Source organism: Phoenix dactylifera, chromosome 12, assembly GCF_051530095.1.
Source record: "Phoenix dactylifera cultivar Ajwa chromosome 12, Ajwa_hap1_PhDact_Kaust_v1.1, whole genome shotgun sequence".
NCBI classification, from domain to species: Eukaryota; Viridiplantae; Streptophyta; class Magnoliopsida; order Arecales; family Arecaceae; genus Phoenix; species Phoenix dactylifera.
Window position 1 is genome coordinate 9,998,853 of NC_143201.1, and position 17,142 is coordinate 10,015,994.

Genomic DNA, 17,142 nt, shown 5'->3' on the forward strand with positions numbered 1-17,142 from the left:
GTAAATGAACTATATAAACTTATGATTAGAGTGGGATCTCAATGCCATGAACTTGCTTGAGTGAGCAATCAAAGCTCATTTCTCTTTAGGAGGTATTGGAGAGAGTCAGGGCCATAATCAACCAATCGCTGTGGCAAAGGTTGGAGAGGAGAGTCGTCAGGAATGAAAAAAGAAATAGATATTGAAGAGGAGAGAAATCTTCATGCGAATGATCTCCAAGAGCAAACTGCTATTAAGGAACAACTTGAATCTCTAGCTACATAGGAGGATATACTCACTTGTGACACATATCAATGCTGCAATGGCTCAAAGAAGGGGACCATGTGGCCAATCGCCATTCTAAGATTGCTTATGGACTGGTGAATTAACTGACCAACAAGTAGCTGACGAACTCAAGCGTTTTTTTTTTTTTTTTGCTACTCTTTTCTAGCAGCCGAAGAAGCAAATGGAGGCTTTCTCAATTAATTGGCATGAGCAACCGGATCTATCTATCTGGACCATCAATTCACTGAATAGATGATTAAAAAAGCTATAATGGAGCTTAGTCGTGACAAAGCTCCCGGCCTTGAAGATATTTTCATTTCTTCTCCTAAACATTTTGGAACACTAATACCTGACATCATGACCCTCCCACCATTTGTTCCATGATGGCAATGTTGACTCACCGGCTCAATCACTCTTACATAGCCTTGATTCCCCAAAAAAGGATGGAGTTTCAACTGTAGAAGACTTCTGGCTGATCTCCCTAATCCATGGCACAGTCGAAATTATCTTTAAATCTTTGGCCTACAGACTTGAGGGTGTTACATCTTAGCTCATCATCAAAATCAGTTTTTTTTCACCATAGATTCATTTTGATTTGTGCCCAGGAAATTATTACCTATTGTAAGGCTATAAGCAATGAAAAAGTGATGCTAAACTTGAGGTGAACCGGTCTTTCCTCTCGACTCTGCAAGCAAAGCGAGGTTTCAGTATAACTAGGTGTAATTGGATGCAGTTTTACGCTCATCCGCTAAATTGGCAATCCTTCTGAATGGCTGCCCTAGAAACAGGTTTCTTCACTCGCATGGACCGTGGCAAGGAGACCCTCTGTCTCGTTACCTCTTCATTCTTGTTGCGAACGTAAACCATATCAAAAGGAGCACAAGAAGGTGCTATCACTAGCCTTGGTCATGGAGGAAATGTTAACAAAACTACCTTGCTTCAATTTCAGATGTCAACATATTATTTCGTGAAGCTTCATAGGAGCAGTAACAACCATAAAGTTCTTTTATGCCTTTGAGTGTGTTTCAGGATCAATATCAATTATCCAAAAGCGCACTAGTCTACCTGTTTCGAAAGCCGAACCAAGGTTACCACCTTGCGCATCATACAAATTGATTCTAATTGATACTAATATAGGGGATCAAATTGATTCTCCAAATCTAGGGTTGCAGATGGAAGTGGAAGATAATAATGATACTAATATAGGGGATCAAATTGATTCTCCAAATCTCCATCAACTTGGCAAGAAATTATGCAAATCCACTATGGCTACAGGAGATTAAACTGATTCTCCAAGTTTTCATCAAGTTGGTAAGAAATCATACAAATTCTTTATGATTATGTCTGTTATAGCAACTTTACTCTTCCTTGCTGAACTTGCCACCCCCATCATATTCAAAGATTTTTTCAGAAATAAGTAAACAAGTAAAGAAATTTGATTTCTTCTTAATGGAAATTGCTACAATAGGTGATGCAGGAACATGAGCCCAAACCTGGAACATGCGTGGAGATTGAGTCCCCTCTTTGGGTGAGCATCAAATTACATTGGGTCCATAAAGTTCCAGCACCTAACTACGTTGAGTTTTAGTATTCCAACGCCTAATTCAATTGAGTCCTTAGGCGTTGAGGAGTCTTTGAGTGATTAGGAGTTGTCTAGTTGGTCTATGTGGCGTTTGGAAAAGAGTCCTTGTTGATTTGGACTCTCTTTCATGCGCCATGAAGAGTCCTAGATTATTTAGAGTTTTGTTTATTGAGCCTAAGTGTCGTTTGAAAGAATCCAAGCTGATTTGGACTCTTAGTCCATGTGTCTTTAAAAAGTTCTAGTTATTTGGAAGTCTTAGTTAGTTTAGTGGATTTCGTCAGTTGATTTTGTTAAATGATTTCATCAAATAATTGATTGAATTTAAAAGAGTCCATGTTTAGTTGGAATCCTAAAATTCTAGTTGTAAGAGTCCTTATTTTTCCAATCTCTTACTCTATATAAAGGGGAGGTTGAAGAATAAAATTCAAAGATTAGAGAGTGATTAAAAAAATTTGTGATCTTTTTATGTGAGAGGAGAGATTTCTTTCTTTTCTTGGTGAGACTCCAAGAACGGCAGAAAGAAGTTTGGTGAGACTCCTGTTAGATATATGCCCTAGAAGCCAATCTGGCAGATACATTATTAATTCTAGGACATAAATTTGTACTTGACTTTATTATTATTGAATAATAAATGGGCATCTTTTTCATTCATATTGTTTATGTGTCTATGAATCGTCCAAGGAATTAATAAGATGATGATACATATTCTCAAGAGTTGAGAATTTGAGCCATGTATCATTGGTGATTAATTTCTAAATGCTCCTGATCAATGGATCATCACGAGGACGGTGATCGATCCGATCAGTGCACAGATCACTTTTCTTCTGGATGGACGAGACTCGAGTCCACAGTGTAGGGACACTGAAGTGATAGTGCAGGTGCTTATTAGAGAACAAGGGTACTGAGCGTGACCAAGACAAGAAGTCACTTGGATGTCTATCCACTCGTCAGTGACTTGCTTGATGTTGCAGTAGTATGACTGGTCCTTTGACCTGCGGTGCTTCGGCTACTCACAGTGAGGTTATTGTAGTTTGACTACACGTATACATGGTCTCTAGCCATATGGGTCCTTGTAGTGTAGATTGGCTGCAGTAAGTTCACTGTAGGAGTAGGGTATGCACTTACATGGAATCTATCGACCTTGATAGAAGAGGAGTGATCCTATGTGATTTGTTAGACTGAGTTCTAAGACCTTGGCCAGGGCAGAAATATAAAGTGGAGAAAGAGTTTTTCACTATCGAACTCAAGTCAAATAAATCTAGACATATGACAGACGACGGGGTTTGACGAGTTTTCCATGACCTCCGATCTGTAGGGATCCACGATAGAAGGACTGTATCATACGATAACTGTACCTAGAGGTTCATCATTCTATTCTGCTGGGTGGCCACTACATACTGCTAGGTGTCACTGGTGGATGGTGAGACTCACAGGGATCATCTTGATGGTCGATAAACCCTGATGAGTTGAGTTGAAATTGTTTCAACCCATTGAAAGAAGTTTTCAATGATACTGTGATAGAGATCACAATATATCTCACTACCAGTCAGAATGGAACCTATGGGGTCACACACATTAGAGGTATTGACCGATCCAATGGTTGAATGTGATTAGGAATCACAAATAATCAATTAGATTGATAAATAAAAATCCGCTAAGAGTTAGTGGCTAGAAGAAGGAATAATTGCAATCGGATTGTAATTTAATTTAATTAATTGGATTTAATTAATTGGACTTGATCATGAGTCCTACTTGGAGTAGGATCTTTGGAGTCCTAATTGGATTAGGATTTCAAATTAAATTAGAATCCTATTTGGAATAGGATTTCTAAAGTCCAAATTGTCTTAGGGCTGAAAATTGAACAAGTCCTGATTAGATTAGGATTTTCTTAAGTCCTAATTAATTTTAAATTTAATCTAATTAATTTCATGACTCCTAATTGGATTAGGATTGAAGAGTTCAATAGAGTCATGGCTCAATTAAATTCTAATTGGATTAGGAATTGGAGGAAATTGAAATGGGTTCATAAAAATCCTATTTTGACTAGGATTGGACTCATGCAATGGACCCAAATTAAAACCCCCTTTAATTTATTTAAATAGCAGATTTAAATGAACTTGAGGGAGAGGCCCATGCCCCTCCCCTTGGGTGTGCGTGGGAGAAAGAGGAGGGGCACACGCCCCTCCTTGTTAGCCAAAAAGAAGAGATAAAGATGAGTTCCTAAAAAATAGGAACTCATCCTTATCTCTTAACTAATTAAAAGGGAAGGGGATTTCGGCCAGAATTTTGGATGCTTTTCTTGGGCATTTCATGGGAACCTCTCCTCCCCTCATTCCTCCTTCCAGCCGCAAGAGAAAAGGGAGAAAAAGAAAGGGTGGGGTGGCCTTCTTCTTCCTCTTCCTTGGGTCCAGCGTAGGAGAAAAAGAAAAGGCTGCGAAGAGCCTTTGTTTCTTCTTCCTTGGCATTTCCTTCTTCTTCCTCCTCTCAAGCCAATCAAAGGTTGATTCAAAGGAGAGGATCTCAGCCATTTAAAGCCATCTCTGCAAGGGAGCTAGCACCCCGGTGAGTTCCAAAGGCTTCGATCGAGTCAGTACTTCGTGTGGATACCTGTAGAGGCCGGACGCGTGTGCGGCTTCCATCGAACCTTCTACAAATCCACGTGAATCAGATTTGCGGAGACCATCTACCCGCACAAGGTAAAGATATGATCTTCTTAATGATTTTAAAATGGTTTAAAATAATTTAATTCTAATCTATCTACAAACGAAAGATTTTAAAATACGTTCATGCGATGAACGGATCCCGCATATATTTTCCGCTGCAATCTGAAAATTATTTCGAAATTTTCAAGGCATATGAGGGATGCTAACAGTGGTATCAGAGCCATGGTTATGTAGATTAAGATTAGAATTAAATTTTTCAAGGCATTTTAGATCTGAAATTTAAGGGATTAGGCTTGCTGAAATTTATGTATGCAGAATTTTCAGCTTGCTGATTTTTCTGCATACTAATTTTTAGATGCTTAGATTAATGATTCTAAAGCTTTGATAATGTGATTACAAATATTTAGAGTCAAATCTAGCATAATCAGCAAGTCATGAGATGGAATAATCAATTAAATTACATATCTGAAAATAATTTTTTATGCATGTGATGCGTATGGTGATGATCATGGATGAACCCTTTGAATGTACTGAAATATTCTGCGATGTTCTGTGATGCATGTAATTTTAATTTTCAGATGCCTGCGTGCATCTTAAATTTATGTATTAGAGACCTGCGTGTCTCAATGAAAAGGGTTGTAATTTTATTTTTATTTTTATTTAATTTTTAAAGCAATCTGGGATGTAATCTGTGATGTGTGTTGCACGTCGATGGTTGATCGATATGTACATCAACAAGCTCAACATGCGCGGATCAAGATCAAGGGTTGATTGAAGATGGATCAAGAAGTTGATCACAATTGGATCTAGAGGATCAAGATCGAGTCAAGAGTTGAAGACGATCAAACCAATTGACGTGCATGTGCTTGTAAAATGACCCCATCTTGGATCCATGATCATCACCATTTAATTTTATTTTTGATAAATGCCTGGATGTTTAATGCTTATGATTATGCGGGTAGACTTATATTTGCATGAGATGTGAATACGCGATCGAGTGAGACCTAAATCGAAACCTCCCTAATCAGTCGAGGGTGAACCAACATGAGTTAGTCATATTAGATTAATTGATCTAATTAGTGTTTAGGCAAGCCTATAAGGTGGTTACTTAATTAGGACCTTACTCTCTGAGTAAGGGGAGCCTCCCACCTGCTTACCTGGCCAATTGTTCGATTACCTCTTATGAAGAACTCAAGTTGCAAACACTAAGACTTGATTATGCAATATTAAGTCCATAGGTCTTCCACCGTAGTAGAGCTGCTAAGGTCTTTCCGGCGTTGATTTGTCTCGGCTGGACACAGTGGGCAAGTTGCATCGGGGGACTGGACCTCTCTATTAGATATGAGATGTTGTGGGGTAAAGGTGGGGTTGGGCACCAATAACTGTTAGGTGAGGACCCAATGACGACTTTATTTCTGCGGTTATATGGTGGGTCTGACTTAACTAAGTAATGGGGCCAATAACTGTTAGGTGAGGTCTTCATAACTTAGAGACCAAGTACCACTGCAATTTGCTTGAGAAGCATTGTACAAGAGTTGTACACTCATCCATTTATATGTCACCAATAACTGTTAGGTGAGGCGGCATGTAAATCGGTGAGACCGCAGTACCCACTAAAATCCTAGTCGCGTAGGGTTTTCGTTTCTTCATCAGGAGAGTATGAGGGATTCGAGAAAATAGTGGGAGCATATTTGTTTTAAAACTCCCTAGAACAAATTAAGTTCAAGTACAAAGTCTAACTAGAATCTTTACTCTCCACAGATCACAATGTCAGCTTCAAACCCTTTGACCCGAATCCTTGAGACCAACAGACTGACCGGAACCAACTATAAAGACTGGCTTAGAAACCTGAAAATTGTTCTGAATTGTGAGAAACTAGGGTATGTGCTTGAGAACGATATCCCTAGGTTACCAGCACGTCCTACTGATGATCAGCGTGAGACGCATCAAAAGTGGACAGATGACGACATTAGGGTCAAGTGCTACATCATGGCATCCATGACTAATGAACTTCAATGCCAGCATGAGAACATAAAGACTGCTAGGAAAATACTGGCCCATCTGCAAGAGTTGTATGGTGAGCAGAGCCGCACTGCACGTTTTGAAGTGTCCAAGAGGCTCTTCAAGGCAAAGATGCGTGAGGGGCAGTCTGTCCACGATCACTGTTTGACTATGATCAAGGACCTCGAGGAACTTCAGAAGCAAGGTATGTCCATGCATAAGGAACTGCAGATAGATCTGATCCTGCAATCCCTTCCTGATTCATTTGGTCAGTTTATAGTAAACTACCATATGAATAAAATTGAATGCACAAAGACCGAATTGTTGAATATGTTGGTAACTGCTGAAGGGGCCTTGAAAGGTTCAAGGGGCTCTGTTCTGGCTGCTGAGCTGACTTCTGGTTCCAAGAGAAAGTCTACTTGGAAGAAAAGGAAGCCTGCTAAGAAGCAAAAGAAAGACAAGAAGCCTAAGAAGGAAGTTCACAAGAAAAGGGCTAATGACAAGGGAAAATGTTTCCACTGCAACGTCGACGGCCACTGGAAAAGGAACTGCCCTTCATACCTCGAGAGCCTGAAGAACAAAAAAGACACACCTTCTGAAGGTATGTTAGATTTGCTCGTAATTGAAACTAATCTTACGGTTTCTTCTACTTCTAGTTGGGTTATAGATTCTGGTTCTAGTGCTCATTTATGCACTACTATGCAGGGTCTAAAGGAAAGTAGGAGGCTGGCGGAAGGTGCAGTGACCCTTCGGGTTGGCAACGGGGCAAGAGTTGCTGCTGTGGCTGTAGGCACCTACCCTCTGCGATTACCGTCTGGATTTAGTTTATTGCTCAAAGACTGTTATTATGTCCCTGCTACTAGCAGGAATTTGATTTCTGTTTCATGTTTAGCACAGGATGGTCATGTTTTGTCATTTGACAAAGACTGCTGTTCTATTTATTTCAGAAATAAATTAGTTGCACGTGGTTTAATGATTGACAGTCTTTATCACTTGCATATTGATGTATCTGTGAATGTGTCTGAGCAAGTAGTGGATGCCATATGATCTAAAAGATCGTGAGATGAGATAAACCAGATGTATTTGTGGCACCTCAGGCTTGGCCATATTGGAGAGGACAGAATGAACAAATTGGAGAAAGATGGGCTTCTCGGCCCATTGACTTCTGAGTCATATCCAGTTTGTGAGTCCTGTCTTTAAGGAAAAATGGCTATATTACCTTTTGCAGGACATGGGGAGAGGACCACTGAAATACTTACCCTAGTACACACTGATGTGTGTGGCCCATTTGATGTGCTAGCCAGGGATCGTTATTCATACTTCATTACCTTTACCGATGACTATTCACGATATGGGTATGTGTATCTTATGAGATACAAATCTGAGTCTTTTGAAAAGTTCAAAGAGTTTAGAAATGAAGTATAAAAACAGACTGGAAAAATCCTTAAGGTTCTTCGATCAGATTGAGGAGGAGAATACCTTAGTGGGGAATTACAGGATTATCTTAAGAAAAATGGCATAGTCTCACAATGGACGCCTCCGGGTACACCTCAACTCAACGGGGTGTCAGAAAGGAGGAATCGGACTCTATTGAATATGGTCCGATCCATGATGAGCTTCACATATCTGCCTATGTTTCTTTGGGGAGATGCCTTATTATCCGCGATTTATTTATTGAATAGAGTTCCCTCTAAATCCGTTCCTACCACACCGTATGAGATATGGCATGGTAAGAAGCCGAGTCTTGGTCATCTCAAGATTTGGGGATGTCCGGCCCATGTCAAAAGAATGCGGGCGGACAAGTTAGAGTCTAGGACCATAAGTGCTCGTTTCATTGGATATCCTAAAGAGTCATTAGGATACAATTTTTACGTCTCAAAGGATCACAATGTGTTTGTGAGCCGACATGCCGTTTTCTTGGAAAAACAGTTTATCCTTGATAGAGGCAGTGGGAGGAAAATTGAGCTTGAAGAGAGAGTCTCTGAAAAGCAACAAGTAATGGATCCTATAGAACCTATTCACATAGAGCCAGTACACGTTGTACCTCCTCCACCTCGTAGATCAAGTAGGGTCTCCCATCCTCCCGATAGATACTTAGGTATACTAGGAGAGGACACAGAGGAAATGTTCCTCATGGGAGATAGGAAATATATACAAAATCCCAATACCTACAACGAGGCGATATCTGATATCGATTCCGAGAAATGGCTGGAAGCCATGAAGTCAGAGATAGACTCCATGTATTCCAACCAAGTTTGGACCTTAGTAGATCCACCAGAAGGTATAGTACCTATTGGATGTAAATGGATCTATAAAAGGAAGATAGGTTCGGATGGAAAGGTAGAGACCTATAAGGCAAGGCTAGTAGCGAAAGGGTATAGTCAGCGCGAAGGCATTGACTATCAGGAGACCTTTTCACCTGTAGCCATGCTGAAATCCATTCGAACATTGCTTGCCATTGCAGCATTTCATGATTATGAAATATGGCAGATGGATGTGAAAATTGCTTTCCTGAATGGATATCTTGATGAAGATATCTATATGGAGCAGCCTTTGGGTTTCACTTCCAGTGATGGTGATCACAAGGTCTGCAAGCTGCAAAGGTCCATCTATGGACTAAAGCAAGCATCTCGGAGTTGGAACACTCGTTCTAATGATGCGATCAAATCGTTTGAGTTCATCAAGAACGAAGAGGAACCGTGTGTTTACAAGAAGGTTAGTGGGAGTGCTGTCGTGTTCCTCGTACTGTACGTGGATGACATCCTCCTGATAGGAAATGATATTCCTATGCTAACCTCGGTCAAGGTCTGGTTATCAAAAGAGTTCTCCATGAAAGACCTTGGGGAAGCATCCTACATTTTGGGGATAAAGGTCTATAGGGATAGATCTAAAAGGATGCTTGGCCTATCACAGAAGATGTACATAGAGGAGGTACTGAAGAGGTTCAGTATGGAAAACTCCAAGAGGGGTCTATTACCCCTAAGACATGGGATTCATCTCTCCAAAAAGATGTGCCCCAACACATCTGAAGAGATTCAACGCATGAGCAGGATTCCTTATGCTTCTGCAATAGGAAGCCTCATGTATGCCATGCTGTGTACACGACCTGATATAGCCCTTGCTGTGAGTGTCACTAGCAGATATCAGTCGAATCCAGGTGAAGAGCACTGGACAGCTGTGAAGAACATTCTTAAGTACTTGAGAAGAACTAAAGATTTGTTCTTGGATTTTGGAGAACCATCAGAGTTAAAGGTAGAAGGATACACAGATTCAGATTTTATGACTGATATTGATGATAGAAAGTCTACATCTGGATATGTGTTCTTGTGCAATGGTGGTACAGTAAATTGGAAGAGTTCCAAACAACCGATCATTGCTGATTCTACCATGGAAGCTGAGTATATCGCCGCCTCTGAAGCTGCAAAGGAAGCCTTCTGGTTCAACAAATTCATTGCAGAGCTAGATGTAATGCCATCGGATGCCATCACACTCTACTGCGATAATAATGGCGCCATAGCCCTTGCTAAGGAGCCAAGGTCTCATCAGAAGTCCAAGCACATAGAGCGGCGCTTTTACCTCATACGCGAATACCTCGAGAAGAAATATATCGAGGTGCAGAGAGTAGACTCCGCGAACAACGTGGCAGACCCGCTCACTAAGCAGTTAAATTAGCAGAAGACAGAAGCCCACCTTGAGAAGATGGGACTTAGATATATGTCTGATTGGCTTTAGTGCAAGTGGGAGATTGTTAGATGTATGCCCTAGAAGCCAATCTGGCAGATACATTATTAATTCTAGGACATAAATTTGTACTTGACTTTATTATTATTGAATAATAAATGGGCATCTTTTTCATTCATATTGTTTATGTGTCTATGAATCGTCCAAGGAATTAATAAGATGATGATACATATTCTCAAGAGTTGAGAATTTGAGCCATGTATCATTGGTGATTAATTTCTAAATGCTCCTGATCAATGGATCATCACGAGGACGGTGATCGATCCGATCAGTGCACAGATCACTTTTCTTCTGGATGGACGAGACTCGAGTCCACAATGTAGGGACACTGAAGTGATAGTGCAGGTGCTTATTAGAGAACAAGGGTACTGAGCGTGACCAAGACAAGAAGTCACTTGGATGTCTATCCACTCGTCAGTGACTTGCTTGATGTTGCAGTAGTATGACTGGTCCTTTGACCTGCGGTGCTTCGGCTACTCACAGTGAGGTTATTGTAGTTTGACTACACGTATACATGGTCTCTAGCCATATGGGTCCTTGTAGTGTAGATTGGCTGCAGTAAGTTCACTGTAGGAGTAGGGTATGCACTTACATGGAATCTATTGACCTTGATAGAAGAGGAGTGATCCTATGTGATTTGTTAGACTGAGTTCTAAGACCTTGGCCAGGGCAGAAATATAAAGTGGAGAAAGAGTTTTTCACTATCGAACTCAAGTCAAATAAATCTAGACATATGACAGACGACGGGGTTTGACGAGTTTTCCATGACCTCCGATCTGTAGGGATCCACGATAGAAGGACTGTATCATACGATAACTGCACCTAGAGGTTCATCATTCTATTCTGCTGGGTGGCCACTACATACTGCTAGGTGTCACTGGTGGATGGTGAGACTCACAGGGATCATCTTGATGGTCGATAAACTCTGATGAGTTGAGTTGAAATTGTTTCAACCCATTGAAAGAAGTTTTCAATGATATTGTGATAGAGATCATAATATATCTCACTACCAGTCAGAATGGAACCTATGGGGTCACACACATTAGAGGTATTGACCGATCCAATGGTTGAATGTGATTAGGAATCACAAATAATCAATTAGATTGATAAATGAAAATCCGCTAAGAGTTAGTGGCTAGAAGAAGGAATAATTGCAATCGGATTGTAATTTAATTTAATTAATTAGATTTAATTAATTGGACTTGATCACGAGTCCTACTTGGAGTAGGATCTTTGGAGTCCTAATTGGATTAGGATTTCAAATTAAATTAGAATCCTATTTGGAATAGGATTTCTAAAGTCCAAATTGTCTTAGGGCTGAAAATTGAACAAGTCCTGATTAGATTAGGATTTTCTTAAGTCCTAATTAATTTTAAATTTAATCTAATTAATTTTATGACTCCTAATTAGATTAGGATTGAAGAGTTCAATAGAGTCATGGCTCAATTAAATTCTAATTGGATTAGGAATTGGAGGAAATTGAAATGGGTTCACAAAAATCCTATTTTGACTAGGATTGGACTCATGCAATGGACCCAAATTAAAACCCCCTTTAATTTATTTAAATAGCAGATTTAAATGAACTTGAGGGAGGGGCCCACGCCCCTCCCCTTGGGGTGTGCGTGGGAGAAAGAGGAGGGGCGCACGCCCCTCCTTGTTAGCCAAAAAGAAGAGATAAAGATGAGTTCCTAAAAAATAGGAACTCATCCTTATCTCTTAACTAATTAAAAGGGAAGGGGATTTCGGCCAGAATTTTGGATGCTTTTCTTGGGCATTTCGTGGGAACCTCTCCTCCCCTCATTCCTCCTTCCAGCCGCAAGAGAAAAGGGAGAAAAAGAAAGGGTGGGGTGGCCTTCTTCTTCCTCTTCCTTGGGTCCAGCGTAGGAGAAAAAGAAAAGGCTGCGAAGAGCCTTTGTTTCTTCTTCCTTGGCATTTCCTTCTTCTTCCTCCTCTCAAGCCAATCAAAGGTTGATTCAAAGGAGAGGATCTCAGCCATTTAAAGCCATCTCTGCAAGGGAGCTAGCACCCCGGTGAGTTCCAAAGGCTTCGATCGAGTCAGTACTTCGTGTGGATACCTGTAGAGGCCGGACGCGTGTGCGGCTTCCATCGAACCTTCTACAAATCCACGTGAATCAGATTTGCGGAGACCATCTACCCGCACAAGGTAAAGATATGATCTTCTTAATGATTTTAAAATGGTTTAAAATAATTTAATTCTAATCTATCTACAAACGAAAGATTTTAAAATACGTTCATGCGATGAACGGATCCCGCATATATTTTCCGCTGCAATCTGAAAATTATTTCGAAATTTTCAAGGCATATGAGGGATGCTAACAACTCCAACCTCCTTTCACGCCAACCCTTAAAGAAATTGAATGGAGGTGAGACTCTTCCACCCATCCTCTTTAGTTACCTTACTATGTTATTTTGGTTTAATAACTATGAGTTTTGTGGTTTTTAAACTAGTATTGAATTCCATAGAGAATCCTAAGTTGTATGGATTTTTGCAGTTAAATAATTTTGAATATCTTTTATGTATATGTGGATGCAATAATTTTCATGAAGGAGCATGCCATTATAGAAAATAGTCCATACAAGGGCATGAAGTTGTCAGAGAAGATCAAAACCATAGATACAATATATATGTATCTGTTGCCCAATGTGATAACCCAAGGGGGGGTGAATTGGGTTTTCTAAATTTTTCGATCTTAACTCTTTTTAATGGATATGTGTGAGTGATTTAGTTGGTGACAATTATATATATAAAATTGAGAACACTAACAAGACAATAAAAACACATAAGAAGTATAGTGGTTCGATGCACCCCACGGCACCTATGTCCACTCTCCAAGCATCTCCTTGGAAATTCACTATAATCCCTCGGATTACAGTTGGATTGTTTTTCGAGCTCACAATCCAAAAACCTTTACAATTGATTTTCTTGGCTCACCAAAAATCTGTGTTGGTTTTTCGGGCTTACCAACAATCTATTCCGTTAGTTTTACGGGCTCACCTACAAACCTTATAACAAGAGTGAAAATATAAGAAACAAAGCTCCTAAAAGAGCATATAAAGCAAATATGAACTAAGAAGAGGAAAAGAAAAATGTTATCTCTTTGAAGGCAATTTTTTTTTCTTCGCTGAGATTGCTTCACTCTTCAAGGGTTGGTGGAGCTCTTGATTTCTCTTTGAGTGTACTCAACCACCTTCTTTTTGGCCTTGGAATGAAGCAAATTAATGAAACACTTGAAGGCTAGGGTTTTCACTTGAATGCTCTTCTTAATTGCAAAAGATTATTTCCACTGATGAATAGTGCTTCTTAAATACTTTTCCAACCTCTAATAGTATCTCTCTAGCTGTTGGAATGGATAAACTAGCCGTTTCTAGCCGTTGGAGAATCAAAAAATTCTTTTGCAGAACTAGCCGTTATGCTGTCAGTTGTGCTGGGGTCGACCCAAGCAAATTTGGGGTCGACTCAAAGTACTGTTCCACAGACTGGGGTCGACTCATGTATTCCTGGGGTCGGCTCCAGCTATAGTGGGGTCGACTCAAACTTTCTAGGATCGACCCTCTCAGGATTTTCTGCGGCATGGGCGGGTTTCCAACAGATTCTAGTTAGAATTTTGTACTTGAACTCTATTTGTTTTAGAGCCTTTTAAAACAAACACCTCCCACTATTTCCTCGAATCTCTTACACTCCTCGGGTAGAGAAACGGAAACCTGTGACTCTAGGTTTCAAGTGGGGTGCTACGGTCCTACCAATTTACATGCCACCTCACCTAATAGTTATTGGTGACACATAAAAGGATGAGTGTACAACTCTTGTACAATGCTTCTCAAGCAAATTGCAGTGCTATTCGGTCTCTAAGTCATGAAAGCCTCACCTAACAGTTATTGGCTCCATTCCTTAGTTAAGTCAGACCCACCGTATAACCGCAGAAGTAAAGTCATCATCGGGTTCTCACCTAACAGTTATTGGCGCCCAACCCCATATTTACCCCTACAACATCTCATGCCTAATAGAGAGGTCCAGTCCCCCGATGCAACTTGCCCACTGTATCCAGCCGAGACAAATCAACGTCGGAAAGACCTTAGCAGCTCTACTACGATGGAAGACTGTTAGACTTAATATTTTCGAGAAGATTTAATTTAGGTATTTTTCATTTAATTATCTATATCTCATGCAAATAATTATCTACCCGCTATGAATAAACATAAACATAAACAATAAGGCATAATCACAAAATAATTGGTGATGATCATGGATCCAGGATGGGGTCATAGTACAAGAACATACACGTCAATTGGTTAGATCGTCTTCAACTCTTGACTCGATCTTGAGCATCCTTGGTCCAATTGTGATCAACTCCTTGATCCATCTCCAATCAACCCTTGATCTCGATCCGCGCAAATCGTGCTTGTAGAGGCATGCACCGATCAACCATTGACATACAAACACATCACAGATTACATCCCAGATAAACTTTAAAAATAAAAGAATAATTACAACCCTTTTTCATGAGACACGCAGGTCTCTAATACATCAATTTAAGATGCACGCAGGCATCTAAAAATCTGAATTACATGCCATCACATAACATCACAGAACATTGCAGAACATTACAGAACATTTCAGCACATGTATAAGGGTTCATCCATGATCATCACCATACGCATCATATGCATTAAATATAATTTACAGATCTGAATATTTAACTGATTATGTCATCTTATGAGTTGCTGATCATGCAAGATGATTCCAAATATTTGTAATCATATTATCAAAGCATTAGAATCATTAATCCAAGCATAGAAAATCAGCATGCAGAAAAATCAGCAAGCTGAAAATTCTGCATGCAGAAAAATTCAGCAAGCATAATCTTTAAATTTTCAGATCTATTATGTCTTAATCTTTTAATCCTAATCTTAATCTACGAAACCTAGGCTCTGATACCACTGCTGGGATCCGCCCATGCCGCAGAAAAATCAAAAATTTTTCTGATCGCAGCGGAAGGCATGCGCGGTATCCCGTTCATCGCATGAACATATTTCAAAAATCGTCATTCGTAGATAGATTAGGATTAAAATATTTTCATACAATTAGGAAGATCAGATCTTCACCTTGTGCAGGTAGATGATCACCGCAAATCTGATGATCGTGGTATTTGTTGAAGGTTCGCTTGAAGCCGCACACGCGTCCGGCCTCTACGGGTATCCACACGAGGCAGAGGACCGATCTAAGTCTTTGAATCTCTCCGGGGTGCTAGCTCCCTTGCAGAGAAAACTTTGATGGCTGAAATTCTCTTCTTTGAATCAACTCTTGATTGCCTTGAGAGGAGGAAGAAGAAGGATGGATCAAAAGGAAGAAGGTCAAACCCCTTTGCAGCCTTTTTCCTTTTTCTTTCATTGGAACCAAAAACAGCAAGGGAGGAAGGGCTACACCCTTCCCTTTTTTTTTTTTTTTGTTGCTGGTGGCTGAAAACTCAAGGGAAGGGAGGGTGCTGTTCATGGCTCAAAAGGGAAGGGAAAAATCATCTCACGGCTGCCCCCTTTATCCTCTTTTTAAAGGCATATGGAGCTCCTACTTTTTAGGAGCTCCATCCTTATCCCTTTTTTTTTTTTCTTTGATGTGGCTGAAACCAAGAGGGAGAGGGGGCTTCACGTATATCCTAGGAGGAGAGGAGAGAGTCCAAAAATCCTCATTCACGGCAGCCCCTTTTTTCTTTTAAGATTAGGATTGGAGCTCCTAAAAATTAGGAGCTCTATCCTTATCCTTTTGGAGCCAAGAGGAGGGGCGTACGCCCCTCCTCTTTTCTTTGTGATTTCGGCCAAGGGAGGGGCTCGCCCCTCACTCTTCTCCCTTCCTATCTCACTCCCCACTTAATCAAATTAAGTGGGGGGTGGGGTCAATTACAAGGTGGGTCTAATCCTATTCCAAATAGGATTAAGTGAACCCATTTCCTTTCCCTTCAAATCCTAATCTAATTAGGATTCTATTGAACCATGACTCTATTGAACTCTTCAATCCTAATCCAATTAGAAGTCATTTAACTTATTAGATTAAAATTAATTAGGACTTAAGAAATCCTAATCTAATTAGGACATATTAAATTTCAGTCCTAATCTAATTAGGACTCTAGAAATCCTACTCCTAGTAAGACTCTAATTTAATTTGAAATCCTATCTAATTAGGATTCTTAGAATCCTACTCCAAGTAGGACTCGTGTCTAATATGATCAAGTCCAATTAATTAAATCCAATTAATTAAATTAAATTACAATCAAATTGCAATTATTCCTTCTTCAACTTGCTAGTTATCAATCAAATTAATAATTATAAATTATTTATGATTCCTAATCACAATTTAACCATCAGATCAGTCAATACCTCTAATGTGTGTAACCCCATAGGTTCTATTCTGTCTGGTAGTGAGATATATTGCGATCTCTATCACAATATTATTGAAAACTTCTTTCAATGGGTTGGAACAATTCCAACTCTTCTCATTCGGGTTCACTGATCACCAAGTGAATGCCTTTGAGTCTCACAATCCACCAGTGACACCTAGCAACATGTAGTGGCAACCCAGCAGAATGGAATGATGAACCTCTAGGTGTAGTTAGTGTATGATACAGTCCCTCTATCGTGGATCTCGACAAGACGGAGGTCATGGATAACTCGTCAAACCCCTATCGTCTGTCATATGTCAAGATTTATTCGACTTAAGTTCGAGAGTAGAAAACTTCTTTTCCACTATACATACTACTCCGGCCGAGGATTTACGAACTTAGTCTCATAAATCACATAGGATCTCTCTTAACCTATCAAGGTCGATAGATTCCATCTAGATGCACCCCTACTCCTACAATGAACCTACTGCAGTCAATC